The sequence below is a fragment of the Lissotriton vulgaris genome, chromosome 6 (assembly GCF_964263255.1).
Source record: "Lissotriton vulgaris chromosome 6, aLisVul1.2, whole genome shotgun sequence".
NCBI lineage: Eukaryota > Metazoa > Chordata > Amphibia > Caudata > Salamandridae > Lissotriton > Lissotriton vulgaris.
In genome coordinates this window covers 1,489,513,949-1,489,540,909 of record NC_141694.1, presented here as the reverse complement: position 1 = coordinate 1,489,540,909, position 26,961 = coordinate 1,489,513,949, and the positions used below count along the sequence as shown (strand labels likewise).

The 26,961-nt window shown below is 49.4% G+C and overlaps 1 protein-coding gene across 2 annotated transcripts in view; it reads left to right on the top strand.

Annotated features, from left to right (window-relative positions):
• Positions 1-26,961, top strand: part of PSME4 (proteasome activator subunit 4) — a 2,155,241-nt gene that overhangs the window by 1,102,472 nt on the left and 1,025,808 nt on the right. The window lies entirely within an intron of this gene.

The following is a 26,961-nucleotide window of genomic DNA, read 5'->3' as shown; positions in this document are numbered from 1 at the left end:
TAGGCACGGGGAGATTAAATGATTTGCCCAGAATCACAGGATGTTGAGCGTCCTTTCAGAGACTCGAACCCGGTTCCCGAGCTTCGACGTCAACCGCTCTCGCTGTAAAGCTACATCCTCTCCCAAATACTCTTAATTGTGTCCCAGGATAACTTGTCTATTTTGAAGATTATCGACTGAAGATTATCGACTGTTGGGAGTGGGGGGATGACAAAATGTAAAATAGTGATCACATAATGACACCAGTCCCGTTCAGACACTAAAACTTCCCCCTTACTTAATGTTTTAAATTTTCTGATGGTTAGGTAGGCCATGTACATGTTGACCATTCACTTATTTGAGTTTCCTAACAAATATGACTTCAGAAAGGCAGTATATGTTTTCACTGAATAACATTGACCAAGATAATTCCACTCATTTCTCTTATTTATTTTTCTATTCATTATGGCATTAAGTATGGAATTTTAAGTATCCGTGGTTTTTGTAAAATTAATCTTTATTGGTCTGTGAGTATTAAAAATGCAGAATTACAACAGGGTAGCTTTCTTTGCATAAAAATTAAACCATTCATATCTGTAAGTTTGCCACTTTACTACCTCCTAATCTGATCCCCAACCTCCTTCACGTCCAGACTCCACTTGTCCCATGTTTAGGATAATTGGTTGTATGTAGTCCAGGTCACTGACATAGGTTTGATTTATCTTTTGTGGCCTGACTAGCAAAAAAGTTGACTTCTAAACAGTAAATATGACTTGTATAATATAAATATGACTTACGAACACTTGGCCATCAATGAAACAATGTGTTCTAGTAAAGTCTCATCTGTCTTGACCTAGACCACCTTCATCATGTAGTGATATCAGACTCATCAAGACTTCTGCTTTCGCCTGATCGAGGAAAAGGAAAATCTTCTCACCCCAGAATGCCTTCTTCTTTACTGGGAGTAATAGACCTGTTCCGTAACTGTGTGGCAGTAACTGCTGCATGATGTAGTTCAGATTTGGCCTCCTCCTTATGTTCCCTAGTACCAGGTCATGAAAGAGCTCACCTTCATGTGTTAGTCCCTCGTTCTTTTCGATAAATCCTTCTGTATCTCCCACATAGTCCAGCAGCTTAATGAAGCATTCAATGTAGGTTGGTCCTTGTTCTTTCTTTCTGTTATCCCATGTTATCCCATGATCGTTTGCTCTTTAAATCCTCAGATGACCATTTTGTGGATCAGTCAGAAGTGCCTTGGTGGGCTATTTTGGCAAAGAATGTCCTGCAGTCTGGCCCGTCAACATTTGGGGAAAATATAATTGCTGTTATTGGCTTTGTACTTTCATAATTGTATTTCAGTTCCATCCATAAATAAATAAATAATAAATAAATAAATCCATAAGGCCAGTCCTTTCTTTTCCTTAGTTAGCGCTTCTGGCATAGCACAAATGGATGCAACAGCTCTTCTGGCTTCCCCTGCTTCTTTTTTAGGCTATGAACCCATTTCCTGAGCCCCCATCCAAGGTTTAAATACATTCACGCAAGTTGGGTGTCCAGCTTGTAAGTGGGTCTCTATTTTGTGTAGCATGCTGTTGTATTTCTTGATAATGTCTTCAGCACAGGATTACTTGTCTTGAATGTGATCCTTCTCAGGGGCTCCTTCGTTCTTTGATTTGATTTCATTTTGCTGGACTCGAAGAAGAGGGTGGTGTACCTTGCACATTCCTGTTCTTTTTATTATCCCTCATCTAATTTTGAAGATCAGGGACCCAAATACAGGCTTCAAAGATAGTGGGGGAGTTGATGTAATTCTCCACTTCAATATGTTGCCTTTGAAGATTGTCAACTGAATCCACAGAGCTCACTGTGCAACCCATCTGGGCCCTTTATAAGATGGACAATTCTTTCTACCCTGTTTCTGACTGCTCCTTCCTAGATTATTTGTCAGTCAGTGCCAAGCAAGCAAAGCATGCCAGGGCTGGGTGCTGATCAGGCAAAAAGGAAACTTCTCCATGTGTATGTGGATGCCTTCCATATACTTGGGAGCACCCATTATGTCATGTTAGAGCAATAGAGCCTGACATGCCACAACAGGGCCTAATCTTTAAGTCTTGACTTCACCTACAACTTTTCTTTCCTAATGCAAATCCTCATCGGGTCTTCCTCATAAGTGGTTGCTTACTTGTAAGTGATGCTCTGATCCCTCACACCTAAACCTATATGGTCTGATCCACTTCTCTTTTAGCCAGATCGGAGATGCTGCAGTTTGGCCTCTAGAAGATGTTTTACCATGGTGATCTGATAGAGACATCTAGCCGCAGATTCCTTAACTTAGAATATCCGCAGGCGTCAGCCTGGATCCGGAAAACTTTATGCAGCAGCACCTCTACGTGCCGGGGGTGGCGCCGCACGGCTTCGCCCTGACGTCTTCCATGGACGTGACGTCAACGGAGCCATATATGCCCCTCCCGGCGTGCTGATGTCAGTTTTCTTCTTTTCCGCATCCCAACGCAGAACCTGGAAAACCAGCAGTTCCTTGGCCTGTTTTTTGGGTTTTCTCAATGCCTTCGGAGTCCCGGAACAGTGTGCAATGCCTTTGGGCTTAAAGGCGTGTGAGACCTGTGCACATCAGATGTCTGTGAAGTAGTGTGGCTCACTGGTTAGAGGCGGCAGACCCGAGAGCAGAGGACGGCCCGGGACCAGGGTTCGATGCGCGGCAGGTTTCTGGACCAGGGTCAGCGGACTCGATAATTCTCTCGCCTTGGTGCCCACTCTGATCAGCGATCACACTCGGCAACTCTGGGCATTAGCTTGCCTCATCTTCACTAACGGCCCCACCAGACCGCCGGGGATGCCTGGTCTCACCCTGGAGATACCCATTAAGGGACCATCTCTCAGGGAAGCCAGGAAGGGTTTCGCAGCGGTCGAAGCGCCTTGGGACCCTACGGGTAAGTAGTGCGCTATATAAATGCCTATACATTTACATTTACATTTACATTTACATGTCTGTAACAGACCCGCACGCCAACTGTATGTGGTGCACCGCGACTCCAAAGAGAGCGACGCCTGTCAGGGAATGAAACCGAAGTCCTTACGAGAGCGTTGTATGAAATTGCTGGCCACACGACTGTCCGGTCCTGCACCGTCACATCGCCGCTCTTCCTTTCAGGACTGAGCCCATTCCTGAGGTCGTTCCCATGGATGTCGTTCGGAGGCAGGTAAGCACAAGCGTAAGTCGCGGAGGTCTTCCTCTCATATGCGTGACGCTGGCGCCCACTCTTCTCGCTCTTTGCCGGGCATGGGAGTCCGGCAGTCGCATCCTCCGTACCCTCCCTTTCTGGGTGCCGGACCGACGCGCCCAAATGGAGGCTTATTCAAAGCACTCCACTCTTACTTTAGCCACCCCTCTCCCTGGTGCGCCTTCGGATCCCATAGAGGTGGAAGGCACTCATGTTGGGTCCTCACCGGCGGATTCTTCCTCAGCGCCGTCTGTGTGCATCGACTCTGGTTCTGGAACCGATACGACGCAGACGGGACGCGGTCCAGAGGGCCATTCCAGCCGCCCATCTAGCCCACCCTTTAGTCTCCGCATAGCCCTGAGTGGCTTCCTGCGCTGACGTCGGAGGAGGCGCCGGGCTCGATGCCCAGTTCCCCACATGTTGCAGTGGGGTCGACATCAGACGGCGCCCAGGCAGAGTCCCCTTTGGAGGCCGTCGACGTCCAGACGACTCCAAGTCAACGCTGGTGCCGACGTCCATGCCTCCTCTATCACATGAGGTTGGTGTCCCACCCGACTCCTCGGACGTCGATGCGACTCCCATGTGGCGCAAGTCAACGCTGGCGCCTAAGCCTCCTCTAATGGAGGAGTTAGACGCTCCTCTGGACTTGGCACTTACAGTAGGGACTTAGGACCATCAAAATCCAAAGAGACCCGTTTTTTATAATTTTTTTATAACCTGAACTGACCCAAGAATAAAGGGGAAACCAGGGGTCAGATTTAGGTTTCTTATGTTTAAGTCCCCCTGCCTTCATCTAATTAAGAGCTACCCAACACTGTGGTTGAGCCCACTGTAGGAAGGTGGATATCTGACTATGGTTGCCCCCAACTTTTTGCCTAGTGTTTTGCTGGTTTTTGACATTGTTGGCCTGGGATCCTGCTATCCAGGACCCTAGGCTTCCTGCTCTCTCTGTTAAAATGGACTCCATGTACCTTAGGTACATATCTAATTGGATACTGAGTCACCTTATCAGCCCCTGTACAGTGTACCTTGGGTACCCAGGGCATAGGTGCACCCAGGGCCTACCAGGGGTTGCAGCATGTATTATGCCACCCCTGGCTGGCCATCTAAAACTGACACAACTGGTTAGTCACCCTGCTGGGGCAAGGTGGTGTAATCACCCTTTGCTTTAGATATAGTATACCTATATCTAACCCTAAAATGGACACATATCTTCCTATAAGTCACTCCTATGGCAGGCCTTAACAATCCTGGAGGCAGAGTGCTTGGAATTATGTGAGATGGTGCTCTAGCATGAGCTGAGCCTGTCTGCAGCTTTCGGAACCAAGTCCTTTAGCTGTTTCCATGATAACGCTACACCATATACTCTTAGCTGCATTATAATCCTTGTGGTTATTGCTAATTTTTGCATAGCATTATCAAAACATGTCTAGTAAGGTGTCATACGAATTGGAATACTACCCCCTCGCCAGTTCTTCTGACGGGGTAGCATTCCACCCTTTTAGAGGGACACAACATGTATGTAACTGTGAACCCCGGTTAAAGTTAACTCGAGCCTTAGCATCACAAAATGGATGCTTCCACCACGGACACAAGTCTGACCTCCTGCTCCTGGGAGTCCTTCCAGCTAGGGAGGCCTGGACAAAGGGTTTCCTGCCTTGGGAGGTGCTAGCATCACCCCAGACAGGATTTTGTGTATTGGGTAGGACGGGCCTGAAAGGAATGAGACATGCCTGGGGCACACAAGGTGCCCTGTGCATACACCGGTTCAAACCAGTTGCTTGGGCACTCCAGCCCCAGCTCTGGCGCGAAACCGGACAAAGTATAGGGGGTGTACCCACCCCCCTTCCTGGTCCCACCCATAGGAGGGACCTAGTCATAGTACAGCCCCCTTTAGGAGAATAAAGGTAGGAGCTGGTCCCATTCCAAATTAGATTAATCCTGATTTGAAACTCTACAAGAAGAAACTCTGGACTTCGTCGTTCTGCTCCACAGAAGACTGAAGGAATCTCCCTTGTGGCCAAGGAGTGACCACCCTGCACAAGTAGGCACCATCAAGCGTTCCAGCGGTTCACTTTGTCGTCTTCCCGAGTGGATCCAGACTTCAGAGCCCGACAAGACTCGGACTTCCAGACCTCTCCGACCTCTACCTACATTTGCAGCACAGCTGAGATCCGTGGGTGCGACGAGACACGTGGGACCGGCCATCTTGGAGAAACTGCACTTCGCTTCCAGCACGACTTCAGAGGCATCCTCGAGTAAGTGCTTTGGGGATTCAGAAGCCCCAGCCCCGAGCAGCTCCTGCACATAAGGTCTGCCCTCCTGCATCCAAGAGATCTGCGTTGGGCCCTTTTGCTTGATTGCTGCTCGACGCGTTGTCTGGCCACTTGCCGGCTGGCTAGTGGCCTCCTAGACGACGATCCTTGAAATCCACACCGGAAGGCTGGTTGCTCCAGACTGGCCCCTGCTTCCCTGCAAAGGAGAAGCACCCCGTGGGACAGCTCGTGCCTCCATCCTGATCGTCCATGACACCTCCTGGTCCACGTGGCTGCAGAGTCAAGCGTCCACTCTTCACCTGATCGCGACAACAGCTTCTGGTTCCTTCCTGGTTCCGCTCCAGTCACTGGCTAGTGACTGTGAACATTGTCCCCTCTGCTTTCAGGTCTTCATCTTCCTCTAACCACCCTTGGGTCGCTCCGGACATCTTCCTTCTGGCCGCCTGCAGCATCTTTTCTTCCAGGCTCCATAGACTTCAACGCGGAAACCCGACACACTTTGACACCTATGCACCCGCAGCCCGTGGGTGAGGTAACAAGAGCATTTCGGTGCTCAAGGGTAGATTGACTCTCCTAGTGTCCAGATTTCCAGTCGTTTTAGTCCTAGCTAGTCTGAACTGTCTAATACTTACCTTTTCGTAATTTGTACTGTCCATTGACTTTGTTACGCATCTCGCGTGTGAGTTCACACTCTGCACACGCGTCCCGTGGGCCTCCTATTACTTACCTCAGGTTAGCATAGTGTAGTCCCAGCGATCCTACAGCCTCTGGACAGCTCCATTCCTTCTATCGATTTCCTTATCCCATTTACTTAGTATATGGTTTGTCGTGCCCCTAGGGCACCATTGTAATTTGTGCAACTTATCGTATTTTTCTTAAGAGTCTTGTCATGTGCTTAGCCCTCTGATCTCTTAAAGAGTTCAGAGGTGTATGTTAGTTAATCAATATCTTGTTTATTTTCATAACTACCTGTGTGGTGTCCTTTCATTTGGTATTCAAGGGGTTATATGTGGTAAAACAGCTGGCCTCACATGCCAAAAGAGTTTAGCCTAAGACTGCTTTGTCCATGCTACCATTAGGACTTACAACCAATCACCATAAGGGTTGTTTAGACTGATACAAGGTGATCACTAGAACTAGTGAGCATCATATATCAGGCCAACTTCTCACACCCACCTCGACTTTTAGGGGTCGGGGTGACCCGATGATGAAGCATGACACCACTAGGGTGTGTGAGGGTAACTAAAAAGAACTCGTTTTTTCCCTTTTACAGCAGGGACATGATTAGCATGATCCCATCTCCCTAAGTGGTTAGGTGTATATTCCATACCACAATAGATGTTCATCCTTTCAAAATACACTATTCGAGAACTGATCTCGAAAAGAGTGTAATTGGAGTATTTTTGTGAATTTGCTCCTCTGGACTTCCCAGATCTCAGGTCGTTTCGATCCATGATGCAGGTACCTTGTGTGGCGTGGCCTCCGGTTCAGCCTCCGGCTCCTCCACTTTTGCTGTGTAGTGAATGGGTTAGTCTCCAGCCATCTCCTACCGATGGTTTATTATCACCTCCCCGGATGGCAACTGAGGCTAGTGCTGCCTATGCACGGGCTATTCACAGGGCGGCAGCTATTCTTAGTTTTCAGCCCCCTGTGGTTTTCCTGCCTTCTGATCCCTCGTTAGATCTTCTCCACATGGAGCCGGTTGAGGTGGAGCCTTTGCTGCCCCTTGGAGCATCTTTGTTTGACATCCTGCTGGGCACATGGGTGAGGCCTTCCTCTGGTGACCCTGTTATTCGGGCCATAACTCGTCAACACCGTCCTGCCCCGGATGGTCCGCTCTGCCTATCCCTTCACCCTAGAGCTCAGGGCCTAGTTGTTCAGGCGGCTTTTGACTTAGTCTTCCTCCGCCTTGCCACTGTTACCGCCCACCAGGGAGTCTAGGTGGTTGGACACGTGTGGTCGCCAGCTTTTCGCCTCTGCCAGTGCTTGCATCCACGCATTAAATACGGCTTGCGTGTTCGCACTCGCATCCTCTACCCTTTGGGACTTAGTCGAGTACCTTCTGCCTTCTATTCCAGAAGGCCCGCGGGTAGAATTGCTTAGCCTTCTGCATGATGGCAGGGAAATGGTGCAATTTGCCCTCCGCTCTTCCCTTGATGCCACTGACTCGGTGGGACAAGCTCTTGCTCTGTCTGTGGCTTTGCGCCGCCATGCCTGGCTGCACAACAGTCGTTTCCCAGACAATGTTCGGAATGCTCTTAGGGATCTTCCATCCTATGGCGAGGACCTTTTTGACCGCCAGGCGGATTCGACAGTCTCAAGCCTCTTGTCTGGGCTAACGTAAATCTTGCGGTGCGACTTCCTGCCCTATGTTTTTCTTTGGCATAGGCAATGTTGCCTTATTGGTTTGATTTAAAAATAAAAAATGGGACACGGACACATGTTCTTGCATAGTGCCTGGATAGTGTAAGCAGTTGTTCTGCCATTTCAGTATTAGTTCAGTACATCCGAGGTCTCCGGATCGACGTGGAGGCTCTCAGTCGGCCTCTTCACGGTGTGATTCAAGACACCGCTCAACGCCGTTAGTCACCCAGACTTCTTCGACGTCGAGGATTTCGCCGTCGAGGGATAAAGTGACTGCAGAGGTGGAGTCACCGGGTTCAAAGTCTTCAGGAGGAAAATCGTCATCTCCTGGCTTGAACATTGTGCAGGTTTCTCCAGAATCTACGCCCAAATCAGGGGGCTGCTTGATTTCTCATCCTCAAGGGGCTGTATCTGGACAGAGTAGTCCGGGCTCGGACTACTCCCGTACATATTCACCTTCTAAGGCGAAGACTCCAGCTAGACCAGATAGATCTCCTCGGAGCACCAGGAGGTCACCCAGACCGAAATCGCGAGTCAGATCACGTTCTCCAGTGCGGTCAAAGACACCTGCCAGATCCAAATCTCCAGTCAGGCCAAGACCAAGATCAAAATCTCCAGTCAGGCCAAGACCAAGACCAAGATCCAAATCTCCAGTCAGGCCAAGACCAAGATCCAAATCTCCAGTCAGGTCAAGACCAAGGTCTCCATCAAGACATCGGTCTAGATCTAGGGACAGTCACAACAGGAATCCTGACAGGTCCCATAGAAGGCGACGTACAAGGTCTTCCACAAGGTCATCATCAACTAGGTCTTCTTACCGAGATTATTCTCCGACCTATTCCTCTACGCCACCTTCCCGAGTCTCTCCGATTGATGACCTCGCGACTTTCTCAGATGTATTAGTCAGAGGAGCAACAAAGCTTAATATCACGCTGACCACTCCAGTGGTTCCCACTTCCGTGATCTTTGATACCCTCCATCATCGGACAGCGCCCAGACCTCTACTTCCCCTGGTCCCTGGCCTCCTAGAACCAGCTATGGCTACATTCCTCACACCAGCAGTGGTGGGATCTGTTCCATCTCGAATAGCCAAAAAGTATAAGGCCCCTGCAGAGGATCCCTTGTTCCTCAGATCAGATCCTCCTGCGGATTCTATCATTGTGGCGGCCGCCATGAAGTCCCATGCAGGCTCTACGTCTTTCTCAGTACCACCTGAAAAAGATAGCAAGCTTATGGACTCTTTTGGAAGGAAGGTATGCCACACCTCTTCTTCCTTTATGAAGGTGGCGAGTGCCTCTGCCTTACTTGGAAGGTACGACAGGTCTCTTTGGGACTCCATGACTCGTTTTACAGACAAGCTCCCCAAGGAAGATCGCCAAGATTTTCTGGAGACTTAGCAGGAGGGAGGCCTGGTAGCCAATCAAGTTATTAGCGCCGCAGTTGATGCCTCAGATCTTGCAGCTCATGGCTACTCAAGTGGCATTTGTTCCCGTCGTTCAGCCTGGCTCCGCCTGACAGGGCTCAAACCAGATGCCCAGAAAAAGATTTTGAATTTGCCCTTCAATGGGAAATCTCTGTTTGGTTCACACGCGGACGACGAAATGTCCAAAATGAAAGCTGAAATGGACACCATCAAAGCTGTGGGATTAGAAAAGCGCAAGGAGTTCAAGAAACGCTTTCGCCAAGGTGACCGGAAGGCCTTCCAACAGAGGGTTCCAGACCCAGTCGCAACAGAAGACGCAGTTCCAGCAGCGTCGTCCTGGCAGAGGAAGAGGTGGCAATACCAGACAGCAGTTCAACTCAAAACAACCTCCTAAGCCCTGAGCCATTGCTTCCTCCAAGTCTGTTCACCACTCCGGTGGGAGGGAGTGTTTCTCATCATCTGACAGAGTGGCAATCCATTACAAAAGACAGATGGGTGCTGAGTATTGTGCAGCATGGTTACTTGCTGAAGTTCAAATCCCCTCCTCCTCAGCTGTTTCCCCAGTTGCAACATCTTCCACGTTACAAGACTCAATTGCTACAAGACGAAGTCTCCGTCCTTCTAGAGAAAATGGCAATAGAAGAGGTTCCCTTGATTCACAGAAATCAAGGAGTGTACTCACGATATTTCCTGGTTCAAAAACGAGGATCTGTCAAGGAATACAGACCCATCCTAGACCTTCGAAGGTTAAACAAATTCATACGAAAAGAAAAGTTCCGTATGCTTGCCCTGCACCAGATCTTCCCACACCTACACCAGGGGGACTGGATGTGTGCCATCGACTTGCAGGACGCCTACTTCCACATACCAGTGTCCATCAAACATCGGAAGTTTCTAAGATTTCAGATCGGACGTCGTCACTACCAATATCGAGTACTGCCGTTTGGCCTGAAATCTGCACCTCGGACATTCTCAAAATACATGGCGATGGTGGCTGCTTTTCTCCGCAAAAGAAAGATCTTCGTCTATCCATATCTAGACGATTGGTTGTTGAAGAGCTCCACTCCGTCTCTGCTTCAGAACCATCTCTCGTTCTGCCTCAAACTGATGAAGTCGTTGGGTCTTCACGTCAATCTGAAGAAATCAGTTCTCAACCCCTCCCAGCGGATCCACTACCTGGGTGCTTCTCTGGACTCACTTCAGGCAAGCGTGTGTCCTTCGGAAGAGAGGTTGTCATCTATGCTTCTGAAGGCTCGCCTTCTTCTGGACAATCAGGCCCCAACAGCCAGACAAGTGTCCTCTCTGCTGGGATCGATGGCATCATGCATTTACATTGTGCCCAATGCTCGCCTTCACATGAGACCTCTGCAACAAGCCCTCGAGGATCAGTGGTCTCAAAGATCGGATCAGTGGGAAGACCGAGTCATGCTTCCTCAAGGAGCCAGGGACTCGATCAGATGGTGGTTGAAACGATCCAATCTTCTACGAGGAGTTCCGTTTCATTGTCCTCCTCCATCTCAGTCAATTGTCACGGATGCCTCCCTCCAAGGCTGGGGTGCTCACATGGACCAACTCCAAGTTCAAGGCCTTTGATCCGAGATAGAGCAAGGCTACCATATAAACTTCCTGGAGCTGCGAGCAGTCCATCTTGCTCTCAAGTCTCTTTATCCTGCCCTGTGCACCAAATACCTCCAGATTCAGACGGACCACACAACAACGATGTTCTATCTGAACAAGCAGGGAGGCACAAGGTCCAGAGTCTTGTCTCTGGAAGCACAAGCCATCTGGCACTGGCTCCTAGCAAGAGGCCTGTCCGTCGTGGCAGTTCATCTACCAGGAATTCAAAACGTCCAAGCAGAATGCCTCAGCAGAATCTTCGTCGAAGCGCACGATTGGGTGCTCAACGAGGAAGTGGCTCAAGAAGTTTTTTGGTGTTGGGGCGTACCAGACGTAGACCTGTTCGCAGACGCGGACAACGCAAAATGCCCCGTCTTCGCGTCCAGGTTTCCCCAACAGGGATCACTGGGGAATGGCCTTTTGATCAGCTGGTCTCAATCGTTACTCTACGCCTTTCCCCCCCTGCCTCTGATTCCGGCAGTGATCCAGAAGTTCTACAGGACCAACACCAGAATGATCCTGATAGCACCAGAGTGGCCACGCCAGTGGTGGTACCCCGATCTCCTTCAGATGTCGGAGGTTCCTCACCGGCGCCTACCATGCCGTCCAGACTTGCTGACCAAAGACCAGGGGAGGGTGTTGCACCCCAACCTTCCTTCCCTTCGCTTGACGGCATGGCTCCTGAGGTCATCCAGTATGGACATCTAGACCTTCCAGAAGACTGCATGACTATTCTTAAAGAATCAAAGCGACCCTCCACTAGGAAGTCTTACGCTTTCAAGTGGAAGAGGTTTTTCATATGGTGTCGTGAGCATTCTCTTGACCCGGTACATGACCAAGAGCAGGTGATTCTTCCATACCTTTTGCATTTAGCATGATCAGGCTTGAAATATCCCTCCATCAGGGTTCATTTAGCTGCCATCACAGCATATAGGAAGTCTCCCAATCAGACATCTTTCTTCCTTATGCCTGTAGTTAAGGATTTCCTAGAAGGCCTGAAAAAAGTCTTCCCACCGGTGAGGTCTCCCTCTCCTCCCTGGGAGCTGAATATTGTACTGACTAACCCTGCCTCTGAGAAAGTCTGACCGGCTTTTTGTTAACTATGGCAGTACTAATACTGGTCTGTCAGCTTCCAAACGGTCAATTTCTCGCTGGATTGTCTCCTGTATAGCTTTTGCTTATCAACTAGCTAACAAAGCCTTGCAGGGTAGACCACATGTACATTCTACCAGAGGGAAAGCTTCCACTACAGCTCTCCTTCGTAATGTTCCTATCTCTGAAATTTGTAAAGCGGCAACTTGGCGGTCTGTCCATACCTTTACCCGCCATTATTGCCTGGACTCAGATACTCAGGCCGATGCCAGAATAGGGCAGGCCTCTTTAAGGAACTTGTTTGCGTAAGATGTATTGTCAATATATGTCTTAGCTTTTCTGTGAAGTTTTTACACTTCTTGCTCGTCCGCGAGACTTTGGGTATGAGCTTGCTAATCTATTCATAGATTATGACTATTGATGAGTATCCCCTGGATGAGAAGGATTAGTTACTTACCTGTAATCCTAGTTCTCATCCAGGGGTATACTCATCAAAGTCATAAGCTACCGCCCACCTCCCCGGACGAGCAAAGTTACTAAGTTATAAGATGTTTTTATTATAGATCTCCTCAGGTGTTATTCACCTCCAAAAAGAACTGACCCAACTGTCACCTGTGGTGCACCATGGGAGCAGGGGGTTGCCTTCAGGTCTTAAAGGCACGGTACCCCTACTCTAATGCCTTAAAGGCAAGGTGTCAGTTTTCTCTGTTTGCTTTATACTCTACTGCAGCCTACTGGCAAATGCCTGCAATTACAGGTTTTCCTATGGCAATAAAGCATTGTTGTATACAAATGTTTTCTGCTCTTTCTTCCTTAGGGTTTGGAAGGGTACTACTGTATGTATACTAATTTATGTAATTTTGCGGCACTTTTGTCAGTTAGAAAATGTTTTTTAGGCTGCAATTATATGTTTCACATATTTATACATATATATTTATATGTATTTTCTATATGCTCCGGGATCCCGCACATGGGCGGGGATTATTCATAGATTATGACTTTGATGAGTATACCCCTGGATGAGAACTAGGATTACAGGTAAGTAACTAATCCTTCTGGGTCTGGACATTGTCCTGCCTGGTTCTGCTTCCTCATGTCTGTTGGTACTTTTCGCATGCCCTGGTCTACTGTTAATACGCTTCATTTTTAGGTGTCTTCTTCTTTGATGTCTGCTGTGCTCTTACACAGTAGTATCTTGCTGGCAATGTTCCTTCATGTGGTGTCCGTGGTCTTTGACCCGGTCTGCTTGTGCTACAAGTTCTTATATGTGTGTTTGGCTTGCCTGGTCCCCTTTTTGCTGGTTGCCTTCTTGCTGTCGCGTCTCTCACTTCTGGGCTGTTCACGCTACCCTATGGGAGGGTCTTTGCTATACTTCGTGTGGTTCTAACGTCCACACGGTCTGCTTATGTACCTTTCAGTCTTCCGCTTGGCTATCATTCTTACTGTAAGTCCTGTTATGGGCACATCTGCTGGTTGTCGTCAACCCTTTCACATATCTGTGACAGACTGACTATGTACTGGCGTGTCTTCTGTTTCTCGTACCACCGGCTTTTTCTGGCCGTGGTTTGGCATCCTGTCACTGCTGTCACAGGTATTTTTGCTGGTGCAGGTTTCAACAGTGCTTCTTTCCGCTGTTGTGCGTACTGCATCAGTATGCCCTAACTCTGTCATACCAGTTGCCATCTCTCTGGGTCTTACTTATGGTCGGCACGCCGGAGCCCCCGGATCTATCCGACCCTAGGTTCAGTTCCATTTCTTGCGAAGTCCTGCACTGTCCTTTTCACTCCTATATATCTCCTATATATCTAGTATCTGTTTTCTTTGTCCTTTGTTTCTTTGTCTTTGTGCATACGGGGTTTTAATATTGTTCTTGGACGGCTTGTGGTGTCTTTGCCTCCCCATGTTTTCTCTCTTTATGGGCTTCATGGTTTGGTGTGGCTGCTCTGGCTTGCGGTCCCCCTGTGTTTCATCACCTTGTTGGCGGCTACGTTCCCTCAGGAACTTCATGGGGTTCAGTCGTAGAACTGCCTCCTCTATGGGTATGGCTTTGGTATCTATTCTGAGTTAAGGATGAATTATTTACCTTTGTTAACAATGTATCTAGTAGAGACACAGTCTGGCTGCAGTTTCCTTAACGCCCGCCCGTCCTCCTCGTTCTGTGAGGACCTTTTCAGGTGGGGTTTTCTATACTCTCCTCCCTCCGGGTGGCTTGCTTTTCTACAAGGTGACTTTTCTCTTCACTCTAACACATTGTGTTCATTCTGTTTCACTGCTCTACTCCGCCCGTTCACGTGATTTTGGCAGTATGCTCGTATGTCATGTGTCTTTTCCAACCTTGTACCTGGATTGTACGGAATGGGATCTATTCAGGTTTTTTCCCACCCTCCCCTCTCCCCTTCTCTGTCGCCTTGGGGTCTCTTACCACACTGTGATCCATTGGTTCAAGTCTATTGGCTCTGCCACATTCTATCAGTCTTTTCTTGGGTTTGTGACGTCTCTTCTGGTGACGTCTTCTGGTGAAATTGTCCTTGATTCTATGTTCTGGACTTGTGGTCCTTCATGGTTATACATTATAGTTGCAGGCTTCTGTCATCTGCCGTGCTGTTTTTTAACATCTTCCTCTACCTCCGCAATGGGTTTGGCCTTCACATTTGTGGGGGTGCTTCTCAGAGCACGGCTCTGCTCTTCCTTCTATTGGTTTACAGGATACAGTGCCTGGCACTGTCTTTTGTGGTTCAATTTTTCTTAATTTTTTGCACACTGTTCCCATATTTTCACATTTTTTGGTGGTGTCTCCGGGTTGTGGCGCGGAAAGTTTCTCCAGCGAAAACTGATGTCATCAAAGGCACAGGACTTACTATTGAGCTATAGCTTCTGGTCCAAAGAGGAGGAAAGGAACAAGAAACAAGACGAAGCATCCAGTCAAAAAGAGCGAAAGGTTGCACTCACACAAGACATAGCCACCCCCCGGGAGGCGAGTGCAGAAGACCAAGCCAAAGGTCCTCGCAGAACGGGGAGGAAGGGTGGGCCGTGAAGGAATCAGCGGCTAGAATAGTCTCTACCAGATACATCATTACCGAAGGTAAGTTGTGAGAAGGTGGCCTGATATGCAGTGGTCACTATTCTAGTGAACACTATGTATCAGTCCAGCAACCCTTATTGATGATTGGTTGTAAGTCAACCTTATAGACCAGCTATCCTAGTAGCGTGGATACGAGCAGTCTAAGGCTAAAGACTCGAGAGGGCGTGTTAAGCCAGCTGTTATACCACATATACCCCTTGAACACCAAGTGAAAGGACACCACACAAGTGTTATGAAAATAAACAGTTATTTATTAAAGATCACAACAGCCCTGTACTCTTTATGAGGACAAGGTACTAAGCACAAACCAAAACTCTTACAAAAATACTTAAGTTAGCACAGTATATACAAATGCCCGAGGGGCACGGAAAACCATATACTTGAAAAGTGGAATGCGAAATTACTAGCAGGTAAGTACAGTACTAATAGGCTTAGGAATCGCTAGGACTTAACTATAGAACCTTCAGATTACTTATAGGAGGCCTAGGAGACTCGGGTGCAGTGTGTGCACTCTCACGCGAGATGCGGGACAAAGTCTATGGTAGCTAGGAATTACAAAGTTAGTGTTCTCGGGCGAACCCGACCTGGTAGGGAGCAAACGAAAGTAGATTCTGACCCTTGGATAGTGAGGCTATGCTGGGGCACCGAAATGCCGAAGTTACCTAGCCCAGGGGCTGCAGCTGCATAGGACTCAAAAGACGTCGGGAATCCTCGTTGACGGACCAGGAGTCTGGAAGAAAGAAGTTGCTGGCAGGCGACCAGTGAAGAAAGTTCGGTGGATCCAAGCCTGGATCGATGGAAGATGACACCTGAAAGCAGAGGGGACCAAGTTCGAGACTACTAGCCAGTAGTCCGTGGGCACCAGGAGGGCACCGGATGGTAGCCACCTCGACAAGGCGTGTGGGTGACGCTGGGCTCGGAGATCTCACGGACCAGGAGGCGTTGTCGGCGACCAGGAAGGAGGATCGAGCTGTCCCACGAAGATAGAAGCTGTCGGCGTCGCTGGACCCAGGATTGGGCAACAAAGCCTTGGCAAATTCAAGCCCACGCGGTGGACTCAAAATGGCGTCTGGAGTGGACCAGGAGGGTCCGGGGTGCCTCTCTTGAAGAAGGAAGCAAGGGCCAGTCTGGAGCAACCAGACCAGCAGCAGTGATGTAGTCGGGCGTCTTTCAGAAGGCCACAAGCCAGCCGGCTAGTAGCCAAACAACGCGGTGCACAGCAAACAGCAGAAGGGCCCCACGCAGATCGTGGAGATGCAGGGAGGCTGACCTTGGGTGCTGGAGCTGCGCAGGGTCGGGGCTTCTCGGACCCCAAAGCACTCACCCGTGGAGGACACGGTGGGCTTGCAGTAAAGATGTCGTGCAGTCTTGGCGATCGTCGGTCCCTCGAGGTCTCGTCGCACTCACGGTTCTCAGCTTGGCTGTAGAGGTGAGTAGAGGTCAGAGGTGCCAGGGAAGCCGGGTCTCGTCGAGCTGGGTCGTCGGATTCGGGATGAAGGACTTGCAGCAGACCGCAGTGTTCTTTAGGATGGTGCCCGCTTGATGCAGGGTGACTACTCCTTAGCCACAAGGGAGAATCTTGAAGAAGGAAATCTTGAAGTCCTTTCGCAGAAAGTCGTGTCTTGATTCCAAAGATGATCTAATTTGAACAGGGGGCCCGCTCCCATCTTTATACTAAAAAAGGGGGCTGACCCGGTGACTAGGTCCTGCCTATGGGTGGGACTAGGAGGGGGGTGGTTACACCCCTCTGCCATGCCGGACTTTCCCCAGGCCAGGGGCTGGTGTGCCCCTGGAACTGGTTCTGACCGGCCTATGCGTAGTGAGCACCGGGGTGCCACTCAGCAGTCACCTTCCTGAAAAGCCCTGCCTACCCAGGATACACAAAACCATGTCTGGGACGGTGCTAGCACCGCCCCGGACAGGAAACCCTTTGTCCAGGCCTCCCTCGCTGGAAGGACTCCCAGCAGCAGGAGGTCAGACTCGTGTCTGTGGTGGCAGCATCCATTTTGTGGAGCTGAGGCTTCAGTTAACTTTAACCGGGGTTCACAGTTACATACATGTCGTGTCCCTCTAGAAGGGTGGAATGCTAACCCCGTCGCCAGAATTGGCGAGGGGTTAGTATTCCAATTCGTATGACACCTTACTCGACATGTTTTGATAAAGCAATACCAAAGTTAGCATTTAACCGCGAGGATTATAATGCACTTAAGAGTATATGGTATGCGATATCATGGAACAGCTATTAGGACTTGGTTCCGCAAGCTGCAGACAGGCTCAGCTCATGCCAGAGCGCCATCTCACACGATTCCAAGCACTCTGCCTTCAGGATTGTCAAGGCCTGCCATAGGAGTGACTGATAGGAATCTGTGTGTCCATTTTAGGGTTAGGTATAGGTATACTACACCTACAGCAAAGGGTGATTACACGGCTTTGCCCCAGCTGTCATGCAGCCAGTTGTGTCAAATTTAGGAGGCCAGCCAGGGGTGGCATAATACATGCTGCAGCCCCTGGCAGCCCTGGGTACACCTATGCCCTGAGTTACAGGGTCTGATAAGGTGGCCCAGTACCAATTGGTAAATGCACCTAGGGTACATGTCGTGATTTAGAAAGAGAACAGCCAGGCTGTGGGTCTGATTGGCAGGCCCACAGCCAGAGAAAGTCGTAAACCAGTGAAACAAAAGCAAAAAATCTGGGTGATCATAGGATTGCAGACCCTACTCTCCTACATAAGTAACTCGTACATCTGATAGAGACTACTAGCCGCAGATTCCTTAACGTAGAATAGATACCCTAGTCATACCTACCGGGAAGGAGGGTCTGCGAGAGGAACCCACCAGCCTGGACATAAGAGGGTCCCACTGGGGACTAGTCCAACGGACTGGGCGAGGAGCCCTGTCCCCCAGGCAAGGGGAACCCCTACAAGCAGAACTCCACGGACCCCAAGGGGGGTGTGGGAAGAAGAAAGAAGAGGAAGCCCGGTCGCACTCACAAGAGGAAACGAGGGCAAGGCAAGGGGAGGCCAAAGCACCCACGCCCATACAAGGCAACAGAACCTCCATCCAAGGCCAAAGCAAGAAAGAGGAAGATGATCAACCTAGAGGCTCCAAGGAGACGAGGAAAAAGAAGGGAAGCCCAATCCCCCCCCTTTCCCCCCCCCCTCCCCCCGGGAACACTCCCCTGGAAGAGGGCAGCTGAACCCACCACAGCCAGAAGTCAAGAGACCAGACAGAATGGCACCAACAGCTATAAAGCAGTCGGATGCAGAAAGAGTAGTCCGAGGCACCCAGGAAAACCGGACAGGCTGCGCCTGAAAGAGGGAGGAACACTAAATCCATTTCAGCCCTCAGGACAGAGATCATGAAGGCGAAGAAGGACCCGGACACACCTCAGAAAGGGGCTCGCACACACAACCCAACAAGAAGTAGAACCAAAGCCACGACGCCAGGCCGCAGACAGACCAGGTGAACATTGCAGCGACCTTGGAGACGGACACCCCGGGGCACCATCAAGGCATTCCAAACCAGCAATAAGGGAATTGCACCTGCAATGGACGAAACGCCATGGAGAGCAGAGGCCCGAAGGCGACCACAACTCCCCAGCATAGAAAAAGCTATATAACAGCTACCACTACCCCACATAGGGTATGTTAAGTCCCAACACATGGGAGCCCTCTTAGGAAGAAACTTCTGCAGCAGAGGATAACCGAAAGAGCCGCGGGTAAAAACCCCTGCGGAAGGCTTGTCAACAGCCAAAGAGAAAAACCAGAAGGCCTAATCTCACGGCCAACCTAGTGTAGAACAAACACACAACGTGAAGAAGGGCCGGCCAGCAGCCAACAGAACCACAGTCCCAACATGAGGACTTGAATGCACATGAAGCGCACAGATCACACAACTGGGGCGACCCTCCCCAACGAAAGAATAGCACCCAAAGACCAAATCAACTCACCAGTCACTGAGGGGGAGAAGGAGGGCGAGGAGGTGGAGGAGGCCAAAGCCCCGCCAAGAACCTCCGGATGGCCGAGTCTGCTGGGGCATGAAACAAAAGAGTGCCATCGAAGGGAAGATCCACCAGCCGTTCCTGCACATTTTCCGGGAACACGTTGTCCCGAAGCCAAGCGTGGCGGCGAAGAGCAACCGAAAAAGTCATGGCATTACCAAGCACCTCTGAGATATCCAGAGTGGAGTGAAGAATAAACGCCGCCAGCTCTCGGCCATCCAACGCAGGCTGCCGCAAATCAACTCCGCATCCTCCTGAGAAGCGGCAGTTCCAAGGGACTCTGCCGAGTCCCACAAGCAAGAGGTGGCCCTAGCCAATACACATAAAGTGTTAAGGGCCCGCAGGGGCGCACTGGTAGAAGTGAACATATTGAGCCCCCAGGAGTCCAGCCAGCGTGCCTCCAGTGATGGCGTAGACAACAGTGGCGGCAGGGATCGAAAGGCAGTCCGCAAAAGGGGACTCGAGGCAGAGGGATGGAGGGAAAGACACACCGTGTCACGCGGTGCTGGAAGGTGCCGGTGCAGAAGGTGTTGGGGCACCGGATCCCCCGTGGGGGGCACCCCCAAGTCCCCGTCAGAGAAGAATGGAGCAAACCCTCAAAGGGAAGCAGCAGCTCCCTACCACCAGAGCCCTGGTGGAGAACTTCCAGAAGATGATCCGCTGGGAAATGTGCAGCTGGATCACCCATGCACAAAATACCCACTGCCGTGGAAACAGCGCAAGCGAAGGCCGCACCCGCCTCCGTAGGGCCTGCGGGGGGAAAGTAGCTCCTCCGTAGGCGACTGCTGCAAATGGGGAAGGGCCCGGTCCGGAAAGAAGATAAAGCGACCGAGGAGTGGGGGACCTGTGGCTCCAGCGAAATCTGCGGCAACGGCGAGGAGCCGTCCTTTGATGACGTTGGTGAAAAAGCCACGACACGGTGGCCCATCTCTGGCGAGGATGACACCAGCATGCACCCAACCTCCGGGGATGAGGGGGCGTCCGAGGACGAGTCCACGACCCAACGCCTGTCTGGTGCCGTAGATTCCACAACCTGAGGCAAGACATCATTGTCGTCCAGCGCCAAAGAAGACGCCGGACAGGCCTCCTCCACAACACATGGCGCAGAAGACCTGGGCTGGGTCGAAGCCGAGGCGGCTAAAGGCGCCGACTCGACCTCTGACGAAGCAGCCGCCTGTGTGGAGGGACGAGAGGGACCCGGGGAATGACAAGGAGTCCCCCACCAGCCTCGACCCATGAGGAGGCGAGAGGGGCCCGCCGCCCCCAGCGGCGCCAAGGCCGACTCGACCTCCGACTCAACCTCTGACAAGGCAGCCGCCTGCGTGGAGGGACGAGAGGGGCCCGGGCAGGGACGAGGCTGGTACGAGGCTGGGACGAGGGGGGCCGCCGACACCTGTGGCGCCGGGCAGGACCAGCAGCTGGCGGGGCCAAAGCAGCATCACCTCAGACAAGATCGACTCATGTCCATAGGGCCAAGACGTGCTCAGAGATGCTACCCGAGCCCCGGCGACCTCCCGCGACAACACAGGGACTCCCGCTGGAGTTTGCGGCGAAGCAGAGGCACTGTGGTCCGTAGGAGGGACCCCCGAAGGGCCACGCCCCAATGGCACCACATCCTCCGAGCTTGGATCTGAGCCAGTCAGCGCCGGGGCTGGCAACGCCGCGGAGGGCCCCGCTCAACGCAAGGGATCTGTCGATGTCCCAGGAGGGAAAGGAGGAGGAGGAGGAGGAGACGCCAATGAGGCCTTCTAAGCCACCGCTTATGTCTCCATCTGGGCTCTTGACACCCCCTAACCGGGAAACGGTGGATAGGGGGATGATACGTGGGGCCCCTTCACCCGTGGAGAGCCCACGCCCCCAACAGGCCGGAAACCAGCCCTCTGGGACAAACTGCGACACTTACCAACAGGGGAGCAACGCTCTTGCGGCTTAGGAGAAGGATGAGGATGATGACTGCTATTTCGAAAACCTTCCGCAGAAGCTGATCGAGGTGACGAAGCCAATCTGGACATTCAAGCCGAGAGAAGTTTCATCCGGCGCTCCAGCCGAGAATTTGGCTTCAACTGTTGGCACGCCTCGCAATCAGTGGAGCTGTGATCTTCCCCCAAACACCACATGCAAATGAGGTGAGGGTCTGTCGCCGACATCAGACGTCCACAAAACGAGCAAGTCTTAAAACCCGAAGGCATCCACACACTGTTCCCACAAACACGGACAATAATGAAAGGGAAAGGCCTAAACAGGCCCGGAGCACGAACCGGATCTACGTTGCACGCGGAAAAGGAAAAAACTGATGTAGGCGCGCCAGGGTGTGACTTATGTGACCTCGCTGACATCACGTACGCGGACGACTCCTGGGCGGAGTCGCGTGATGCCGTCTCCCCGGCGCGCAGGGATGCTGGGCAAAGGATTTCCGGATCCAATCTCACGTCTGGGGATAATTCTATGTTAAGGAATCTGTGGCTAGTAGTCTCTATCAGATAAATCGTTACTGAAGGTAAGTAAACCCTCCATTCCTCCCCCTCTACACAGGAGCGCCTTATAGATCCTCAGCTCCTTGCATATTCTGGGAGTATAGTTTTCAGCTGTTAATGGGTAGCCACGCGAAACAGACCTGGGATATCAACGGTGGAGCAGTTCCTCATCTCTCTTTAGCGAGGCCTCACCCCCCTCTGTTATAATGTTATATTCTGGAAGAAAATCAGGCACTTTTTTGGTATGAGAAGATCCAATGTGTCTGTCGCGATTTTCTTATCTTGTTCTCTAGTTAGTCCTTGTGGTGGGAGCTAGTGATTCGTAGCTTTCCCGCTCTATTCCTTACTTTCAATGGTACTTCCTACCCAAACTTAAATGGAGGATTCCTTTTTCACTCAGTTTGAAGCCTTGTAGAAAGCTGGACTGGCTCTTTATATACTATTCCAAAATGAGGTATATTGTGTTCAGAGTCCAGGGAGTCCACAGAGGTATAGCAAAGGCTAAATTAGGTAAGTACTAACAGCTCTTTTTGTGGTAGTGGAGTCGAGCAGTTAGGCTTATCCAGAGGGTGTGTTACGCATTTATTGCATTCACTCAATCAAGGACTGATTACACACACTCAGAGACAGAATCCAGACCAATTAGGTAAGTATAACAAGCATTTGCAATGCAATGGGTCTCGCATTACTGAAAGTTTTAATGTGTAAGGTAAAAACCGGGAGGGGAGAGGGTTATAAGAGAATGAGAGAAAGGCAGTTAGGGAAAAGAACGACGGTAAAGAAGATAGGGCCAGATGTAGGACACCAAATACCGGTCGGTATCGGCCGATTTCAGCCGTTACCGACCAGTATTTGGTTTTTGATATGTAGGGGGCCTAACATTTACATAATCGGTAAATGTACCGATTCGGTAAATTTACCGATTCGGTAAAATACTGAATCGGTAAAGTTACCGAATCGGTAAATCTAGATGTAGGTGGCACTGAAAACAGTGCCACAGGCCCTTAAGAATTCGTTATATACCACAAAATAATATTTGGTGGTAAATAACGAATTCCTGTGTACATGCACATCTGTGCATGTACACCTGTGCCACACATACATGCCCTTAGGGCATGTATGTGTGCCACATGGCACACAAGCCAGAATCAGGGGTGCAACAGGGTGTCAAAGTGACACCCTGTCCCCCTTGACAATTCGGTAATTTTACCGAATCGGTATTTACCGATTCAGTAATTGCCATTGATTCCTATGGGCCTCAAGGCCCATAGGAATCAATGGCAATTACCGAATCGGTAGATACCGATTTGGTAATTACCGAATCATACCGATTCGGTAAAAATTACCGAATGATTTCCTGCATCTCATTTACCGAATTTAGCATACCGAATCAGTAAAATTCGGTATTCTAGAGTCGGTAGATGAGATTTACCTACATCAGGCCCCAAGTGAGGAGTAGAGACAAGGGAAAAGAGAAGTTAGGCGGTCAAAACAATAAAGAAATGGGAAGGAAACAGGAGTGAGAGAGAAGGAAAGGGAAAGAAAAAATGGAATGAACGAAAAGGGGAAAATAAACAGGTGGAGGAATTAGTGGAATTTAGTACTCTCTTGCAATAAGCTTCCAGCAGAGGTTGATGATAGCAAAAGTGTCCTGTCTAGATAGAGTGCGATGAATCATGAGGAGAAAATAGAGTTTTTACATTTGTACTGCAGGGTTCTGATATAGTGTGATTAGATCATTTTCTATGCTAACTCCTTTCTTTGCATAATGACATCAAGGGACTTGTGCCTGGCCCTACACACAGGAGCCTTCACAACAGTGTGAACAAATATTACGTGCAAATATTAAAACTGTGATGGTTATTGTATAGTTTCAGTAAAATGGTTTTTGGCTGAAATAAATAGGCCAAATTGTTTTCAAACATTGTTTCAGTCAGTTGGTTTGTGTACTTTTATAGGTTTACATCAAAAGATTGAATACTATTCGTTAGACACAAGGATATTTAGCCATCTCTACATTGTGCAGGGATTATCACATTTCTCTACATGCCCATGAGGTTTCATGACATTTCAATGTGAATTTTCATTAGTATTATTGTACGTGTTTTAGGATTTGTAGACATTCGTGGTGAAGCACTGAGTGGCTTTTATACTTTGTTACATAAAGCGGTTGGTTACGGTCCCAACCCAAAACTTTTTTTTTGCCTTTCTACCAGAGTTGGACGTTTCTAGATTTTTTTCACACTTGGTGTTTTTTTTAGATGTTTTTTTAATCTGTATGTACATGAAGGAGGCTCAGCACTTACATTTCTTGTAAATATGCCTTCTTTCAATCTCACCATGTTGTCTTCTATTATTTTGGTGCTTTGATTTGTATTTCCGTCACACTTGACTCATAATACGTTTTGCTTGAAGTACCAGCGTCAAGTCTAAGATTATGCTGACATTAGGTAGTTATTTAGGACACACACCTAAAAATATCTCTATGACTTGAAATACTTCTAATATTTTTGTACTTAAGGCCACACTAAGAGACAGACAAGACATGTTTGTGGCAATTCCACAGTTGTTTGTCATCCTTAATTTAAATGTGTATACATTTCACCTCCAAAGAAACATACAAAGGGCTTCTTTCTGAGTGTGGTACTGTCTGCAATGCACTTTACTAAGAGAGGCACAATGGCAGAAGTGTGCTGGTTGGGCGTTGCCTACTGCAGAGAGATGGGGGTTTAATCACACTTGTATGCTGATATTTGAAAGCTGTTGTAATGTGCAAGGAATTATGCACTGGTGTTTAAAATACTTGCTTTCTTTGCAGTAAACAGGGCGGCCTTTGTCAATGGCATTAAGTTTAGGGTGACCAATTGGCATGGTTGCAAATTCAGGAGGGTGAGTGTAAACGTTCAAGACAAAGGGTCAAAATTCAGGACAAAACACCGGGACAAAATCTAGTTTTTCCAGACACATCAGAGGAGGTTGCCCAATAGTGTATGCCCATCCTTATCCAAACATATTCAACCATTTGCAAACCTATTCATTATGTATCCTTCCATCCATTATTTCACTCATCCATCCCTCCATCCACCCTTTCACTCATCCATCCACCCACCCTTTCACTCATCCATCCATCCACCCTTTCACCCTGTCCATTGGTACACTCACCCATCCACTCTTCCATCTATCTATCCATTCACTCACTCATCCATCCAGCCTTTTAGCCTTTCACCCATCCAACCATCCTTTAACTTACTCATCCATCGACCTAGTCACCCATCCTTCCACCTATTCACCCTTTCAGTCATACATCCATCCTGCCTTTCTCTCTCCATCGACACTTTCACTTCGCTATCCTTCCTTCCACCCATCCAACTACTCATCCACTCATGAATCCATCCATTGACCCTACCACTCATCCATCCTTTCTCTCATCCATCCACCTTTTCACTCCTTCACTCATCTATCCATCCTTTCGTCCATCTACCCTCCCTTTCACTCACTCATGCATCCTTACATCCACCCTTTCACTCATCTGTCCATCCATTCCCCCTTTGACATCAATTCATCAAGCCATCCATCATTTCACTCATCCATCCACCCATTCACTCGCCCATCATCCACCCATTCACTCGCCCGTCATCCACTTTTTCACTCATCCATCCATCCTTTCACTCATCCATCCACTCTTTTACCCATCCATCTACCCTTCCACCCATACATCCATCTATCTAAGCTATCACCTAGCCTTCCACTCACTCATCCATCCATCATTTCTCTCATTATCCATCCATTCACCCTTTCATTCATCCATTCACCCTTTCATTCATCCATTCACCATTTCATTCATCCATTTACCCTTTCACTAATGTATCCAGCCATCCACTCATCCCTTCACTTACTCACTCGCCCACCTTTTCATATTAATTATGAGCTGAGCCTTTGTCTGCAGAGTTGCAGACAGAAGAGGCCCATCAAGAATTTCACCCTTGCCGTAGTTCCTAAAGCAAGGAGTGGGGTGGGGGCAGGGTTCACTATGCCCTTGCACATAGGCAGTCTGAAAAAGTAGAAGTCATGAATCATGCTTGATGCACAGTGCTAGGCCATGAGATGACTGTGACATGGTGTTGTTTCCAGGGCTTTAAGTGGGATGAAAAAACTGGGAGGTCTCTCCAAAGGGGGTGTTCAATGTAATTAAGGGCGTGGCTTAAAACGCCTAAGCTCAAAATCTGTGCTTAGTATAGTGTACCGCCCGACTTGTATTTTGCCTCTTCTGTCATTGTATTCAGATATATAACATAACAAGTAACGTTACACCAGCAACAAGCCAGAACTATTGGCTTTAACAATGGTTGTTAGTTGCATAAAATAAAAAAGCAGCAACCATGGCTTACTTGAATATAATATTGAAAATGCATCAGTTCTAAAGTGATGAGACTTTGAAAGAACTCTAGCCCCTTCTGTAGGAGAGTAGGGTCTGCAATCCTATGATCACCCAGATTTTTTGCTTTTGTTTCACTGGTTTACGACTTTCTCTGGCTGTGGGCCTGCCAATCAGACCCACAGCCTGGCTGTTCTCTTTCTAAATTACGACATGTACCCTAGGTGCATTTACCAATTGGTACTGGGCCACCTTATCAGACCCTGTAACTCAGGGCATAGGTGTACCCAGGGCTGCCAGGGGCTGCAGCATGTATTATGCCACCCCTGGCTGGCCTCTTAAATTTGACACAACTGGCTGCATGACAGCTGGGGCAAAGTCGTGTAAACACGCTTTGCTGTAGGTGTAGTATACCTATACCTAACCCTAAAATGGACACACAGATTCCTATCAGTCACTCCTATGGCAGGCCTTGACAATCCTGAAGGCAGAGTGCTTGGAATCGTGTGAGATGGTGCTCTGGCATGAGCTGAGCCTGTCTGCAGCTTGCGGAACCAAGTCCTAATAGCTGTTCCATGGTATCGCATACCATATACTCTTAAGTGCATTATAATCCTCGCGGTTAAATGCTAACTTTGGTATTGCTTTATCAAAACATGTCGAGTAAGGTGTCATACGAATTGGAATACTAACCCCTCGCCAATTCTGGCGACGGGGTTAGCATTCCACCCTTCTAGAGGGACACGACATGTATGTAACTGTGAACCCCGGTTAAAGTTAACTGAAGCCTCAGCTCCACAAAATGGATGCTGCCACCACAGACACGAGTCTGACCCCCTGTAGCTGGGAGTCCTTCCAGCGAGGGGAGCCTGGACAAAGGGTTTCCTGTCAGGGGCGGTGCTAGCACCGTCCCAGACATGGTTTTGTGTATCCTGGGTAGGCAGGGCTTTTCAGGAAGGTGACTGCTGAGTGGCACCTCGGTGCTCACTACGCATAGGCCGGTCAGAACCAGTTCCAGGGGCACACCAGCCCCTGGCCTGG